Source organism: Stegastes partitus, unplaced genomic scaffold, assembly GCF_000690725.1.
Source record: "Stegastes partitus isolate 25-593 unplaced genomic scaffold, Stegastes_partitus-1.0.2 Scaffold552, whole genome shotgun sequence".
Taxonomy (NCBI): domain Eukaryota; kingdom Metazoa; phylum Chordata; class Actinopteri; family Pomacentridae; genus Stegastes; species Stegastes partitus.
Window position 1 is genome coordinate 342,089 of NW_007578283.1, and position 6,426 is coordinate 348,514.

Sequence of the window (6,426 nt, forward strand, 5' to 3'; positions counted from 1 at the left end):
AGGATCCTCCACAGCTCCGTCGTCACAGCCATCTTGATGGCATCCATGTCTTCAAAGCAGGTCCCCTTGATGACCCCCTTGAGCTTGGGGAAGAGCTCGTGACCATAGGTGAGGGTTGGGACGTAGATGGACTGGTAAATTGAGAGCTTTGCATTGCGGCTCAGCTCTCTCTTCACCACGACGGTCCGGTGCAGCGCCCGCATTACTGCTGACGCCGCACCGAGCCACCTGTCCATCTCACGCTCCATTTTCCCATCACTCGTGAACAAGATCCTGAGATACTTAAACTCTCTCGCTTGAGGAAGCAACTCCCCCCCCACCCAGAGGTGGCAATCCACCGGTTTCTGGCAGAGAACCATGGCCTCGGACTTGGAGGTACTGATCTGCATCCCTGCTGCTTCGCACTCGGCTGCAAACCGCTCCAGTGAGTGCTGAAGGTCACGGTCTGATGGAGCCAACAGTATCACGTCGTCTGCAAAAAGCAGAGACGAGATCCTGAGGTCCCCAAACCGGACACCCTCCTCTCCCTGACTGCGCCTTGAGATCCTGTCCATGAAAACCACAAACAGGATCGGTGACAAGGGGCAGCCCTGGCGGAGTCCAACACCCACTGGGAACGTGTCCGACTTATTGCCGAGAATGTGGACACAGCTTGCACTTTGGTTGTAGAAGGACTGTATGGCTCGTAGCAGCGAGCCTGGTACCCCATACTGAAACTGCAGCTAAGGCTCTCTCTACATTAGTTAAACAGAAGCTTGGTCTTGATAAGTTAAAAATGACAAACTTGAGGCTTGCTTTTGACGAGTCCATGACTGACTGGTACAAACACTTTGTTTCTATCCAGGTACCTGTTTTCATATTGTAAAATCAGAGATGGGATATGTGCCAAATGGTGCTGTATTACATTTATGTGTATTCTCTTCCTGTCCAGTGGCACAGAGATAAAAGCAAACCTTCAGTGTTCCATCATTGCAGAGTTGAAGGGTTGCTTTGAGTTGCACCAAAGACGACACATAAGAAACATGGAAGTTCTGCATGTATGATTTGTGTTTATCTTTATCATGTTTGAATTCATATCTTAATGACAGAATGAACATAAACAGAAATGAAACAGCAATAAAACCGTTTGTAAAAGCTGAAAGGCTGCAGGTGCATGTATGTACTGCAGTTAATGGGACTTCCAGGGAACGCATCGCTTTTACAGTCTCAGTATATCAGCTCAGTCCAATCAATAACCACAGCAACAATGAAGAGCTGTTTTACTGTTCGATAAAAGACTACCATGCAGGAAATCCCAGTGTTTTCTCACTCTGAGCCCTGATGACGAAGGCCAACAGGGAAGCGGGCATGACAAGCTCAGAGGGAATTACAAGGGAGTTTCGGTAAGAGAGTGAAACTAGAATGAGGGTTTATATCTGCTTGGTATTTGAAAGAGGGTTTATGAAGTGTAATGAAGGGGAACGAAGCTGGATAACAAGCTCAAACTCACAATACTGACGAGCTTTCCTCTCTACCAGTACAGGAAATAAAATAAAGTGATGCAAAATGTAATTAGCAGATTTAGTCGGTCACTCCTTTTGAGTCAGTGAGAGTGAGAACGCGAGTAAAACTAAAAGTGATGACTCAGCTAGACTCACCCGTGGCTTTCACAAGTAGGATGCTGTGGCTTCTTTTTAAAACCCAGACAAAGGCAGTCATCGTTTACCAGGGTACAGTCATGTTTCCAGGAGTCCACAGTGACCTCAGAACAAAGTCTGGCCACCAAACGCAACCAATAGTGAAACCTGTTACATAAATCTTACTTCCAGCAAGTAAGATTTATGTAACAAGATCCCTCAGGCAGAACCTTCTTTTGCAGAACCATTTCTCGATATCCACACAGACACAATTTGACAGTGCAACTACCACCCATTCATTCATTCACTCATTCAAACTTTCTTTACACTCAGACTACATAGAGGGAGCTGGGCTCATTTATAATACAGCCAGGTAAGAAAACAAAATATGCAGATACACAATTATGTATCTAATAATAAAATATCAACAGGTAAAGGAAGAAAAAAAATAAGATTTAAAAACAAATGAGTCAGCCAAAACAAGAACAGCTGGAAATGAAGTATGCCCTGAGGATAAAACTGAATCAAGCTTTAAACTGTTACAGGTTTTTGCAGGTTATTCTGGTTGGAGTGTTGGTTTTGTTGAAGTCAGTTTACTAGCGATTCAAAGAAAGTGTGCATTATTCAGCTGTGGATTTGGTTAACCTCTTGCAGAGACTTTGAAGAACAACGCAATAACTGACCCGGAACCTGCAGCCAAGAGTGTTAGACAAGTTATGGAACTGAATTTGTGACTTTAATCAACAATTAAAAAAGCAGAACTTCAGCAACTGTTCTTGATTTTAAAGTAAGGGTTACATAAAGAAGCATTTTATTCTGTATGAGCTCTCATGTGCTAACACGTCACAGTAGAGAGTGCAGAAGCAAATAAAGAGAATGAAAAAAAAAAAGACTTTGGCCTACAGATATTTCGTGGAAAAAACAAAAATATTAGACATTGGCTGTGTTTCAAATTAATGTGAACATTTCCTTGTTTATTATTTCTGGTTTGTATTTATTTAGATCGACAATTTTATGAAATAAGGAAACAAATTTATATAATGGAGAAAAAAAAATGTCAATACCATAACAAGTAAATGTGATTTGTGTCTTATTGGCTTCCATAGAGACGGTTAAAACTGAAAAATAATCACAGTATATATCCTAGGAGTATAAAAGCAGTTGGACTTCTCGTTTAGGCTCTTGAAGAAATTTCATTTTACATCCAAGAGGCTTTAAAAAAATAAAAAAATAAAAAATATATTGCCAAAAATATTAACTCACCCATCCAAATAACCAAAATCAGGTGTTCCAATCCCTTCCATGGCCACAGCTGTGTAAATTCAAGCACCTAGACATGCAGACTGTTTCTACAAACATTTGTAAAAAGGAATGGGTCGCTCTCAGGAGTTCAGTGAATTCCAGTGTCGTACTGTGATATGATGCCACCTGTGCAACAAGTCCAGTTGTGAAATTTCCTCGCTCCTAAGTATTCCACATTCAACTGTCAGTGGTATTATAACGAAGTGGAAACGATTGGGAACGACAGCAACCCAGCCACGAAGTGATAGGCTACGTAAACTGACGGAGCGGGGTCAGCGGATGCTAAGGCGCAATGGTGCACAGAGGTCGCTAACTTTCTGCAGAGTCAATCGCTGCAGACCTCCAAACTTCATGTGGCCTTCAGATTAGCTCAAGAACAGTGTGTAGAGAGCTTCAAGAAATGGGTTTCCATGCCAGAGCAGCTGCATCCAGGCCATACATCACCAAGTGCAATGCAAAGTGTCGGATGCAGTGGTGTGAAGCATGCCGCCACTGGACTCTAGAGCGGGGGAGATGTGTTCTCTGAAGTGACGAATTGCACTTCTACATCTGGCAATCTGATGGACGAGTCTGGGTTTGGCGGTTGCCAGGAGAACGGTATTTGTCTGACTGCATTGTGCCAAGTGTAAAGTTTGGTGGAGGGGAGATTGTGGTGTGGGGTTGTTTTTCAGGAGCTGGGCTTGATCCCTTAGTTCCAGTGAAAGGAACTCTGAATGCTTCAGCATACCAAGAGATTTTGGACAACTCCATGCTCCCAACTTTGTGGGAACACTTTGGAGATGACCCCTTCCTCTTCCAGCATGACTGTGTACCAGTGCACAAAGCAAGGTCCATAAAGACAAGGATGAGAGAGTTTGGTGTGGAAGAACTTGACTGTCCTGCACAGAGTCCTCACCTCAACCCGACAGAACACCTTTGGAATGAATTAGAGCGGTGACTGAGAGCCAGGCCTTCTCATCTAACATCAGTGTGTGACCTCACAAATGTGCTTCTGGAAAAATGGTCAAAAATTCCCATAAACACACTCCTAAACCTTGTGAACAGCCTTCCCAGAAGAGCTGAAGCTGTTATAGCTGCAAAGGGTGGACCAACATCATATTAAACCCTATGGATTAAAAATGGGATGTCACTTAAATTCCATTGTGAGTCAATTCAGGTGAGCGAATACTTTTGGCAATATAGTGTATATCCTTTTTAACTACATTTACATGTGTTTATGTACAGTATTTACACAGGCCTCCATTTTCTTTTATAGCCTCAGCCTGCGTCCTCGCACTGTGTTTATTCAATCTTTGGCATTTTTCTGCCTCATCAAACTTCCCATTACCGCTTAGTAACCTTTACAGTTTCGACTCAGCTCATCAAACCGTGTCATGCAAGCTGCTGTCACCACACCTATAAACACAAGGTGGAAAGTGATGCCAACCACACACTATCAGTGATTACACTGTGATGTCAGGAGCAGGACAAAGACCCTGCTACGGTTACTAAATACAGACACTGTGTACAAAGCCTCCCAAACTGGATGTGTTCAGTTTATCAAGCCGTAATGGTCCTTTTGTTTATTTGGTGATGATGTCAGCGACAGTTGATTGATTCGCGGGAACTGTCTGATGTTTGACGTCACATTTGCATTTTTCCATTAAACCTTTTGATGGCTACGGCAAAGATTATACAGGATGTTTACTTGAAATTTATAGTTGTCATTACTGTAAGTGCCTTAAATGCAAACTTGTAGCAACAGTAATGGTTGTGACTCAAAGACAAAAGAAACAAAACAAAACAAACCTTTGACATTTTAAAATCGGTACTTTTCTCAGTCTAAACTGTCTCATATTTGACGACCTCGTCTTTACATCAGACTTCTTTAAATAACGCCTGTTGAACTTCCTTTTTTGTGTGTAATGCATATTTTGGAGGAGGTTGTGTGTTCCCCAATACTGAATAAATACCAATCTGTCCCTCCAGTATACAATATAAAATGTAAAAAAAGTAACTTTGTGAACAATTTACTGTTATTTTTACAGGTTTTTTCTGCTTTATTAAATTTATAATAATTAGTGAAAAAATGGTGAAAAACTCACCAAAAATAAGTATTTTTACAAACATTAATTTGTCCTTTTACAACATTTGACTGTAGAATTACACAATTTTTTCCTGTATTTAAATCAGAAAAAAATCATTATTTTACAGATACTTGCTAGTTTAGTTTAATTATAGCTAACATCTTGTACAATCACCAAAAAAAGGAATTAACTTACACGTTGACTGGTACAAAACAGGCCAAAACTGTAAGTACATCAAAAACATCAAAAATCTGCATTTTACAAATAGCAGTTGGCTCTATTTTCATTTTTATTTTTTTTTAAATTTCAATAAAATGTTGTTTTTTTTTTTTCCGGTTCACGCCTCCGCGTCGTCCATTAATTTCTGATAATGGACACCTCGTCGGGCATTATCCCTTACAAAAACATCATTACGTCACAGATGTTTGCCACTTTTGTAAAATTACAGTTAAGATCTAATTCAGTCACAGAAAAAAAGGTACTAATTTACATGTTTATAGTTAAAAAACAAAAAAAGAAGAAGCCATAACTGTAAGAAATGCCAATGTCAAAAACCATTAAATTCATTATTTTCAAAAGTCACTAAAAATCACAGAATGTCTGTATTTTTACAAATGGTAATTTTCAGTTTGAATTTATCATAGAAAATTCAATTGCAATATTTTGTCTTTAAATCAGCAACATACATAATAATTCTACAGATGTTTGCTGTTTTTTAAAAGAAAAATTACATGTGTTGAGAATTTAAAAATCAGGAATTATTTCTAGGTTATTTTAGACATTTCCACAGTTTTGTCAAATTACAGATAATATCTTGTAAAACAGGGGGAAACACTTTTAATTCATATGTCGACTTAAAACAAACTTGCTCCACATCATACATTTGTACATTTACAAATATGAATTTGTTTTTTCACAACATGTGACCACTAAATTACACTTATTTTTTGTACTGTATTCAAATCAGAACAACATCCCATGTTTTTACAGAACTGTGCTGTTCCAACCCAGTGATCTGTGAACAAACTACTTTACCACCTGAGCCACTGCGCTTCATGCAAAACAAAATGTTATCAGGACCTACTAGTGAGTGTTTGCTCACGAGGTTTAGGTTCAAAGGTGTGCGTGATAATGCGTCACATAGAAATTACTAAAATGGTATCATAAATATCATTATTAAAAGAGTGAATATACTGCAGAGTTTTTGTTTGAGTTTTCCTGTCCCTGGTAGAAGGAAATCCTCTTGAAATCCAAACACTGGTTGAAATTTAGCACAAGTCCTTGAAAAATTGTGGATTCATTAACTAGCATAGAATTTAACGTATTTCTGGCTCAGCTTTTGTGACGTGCCCGACTAACTTATCTTATCTGAGTCAGTTTCTTTGCACACAAAGCTCGAAGTGTTCCCACCCGTCTGCCTGCTCACTGGCTGTGAATAACAC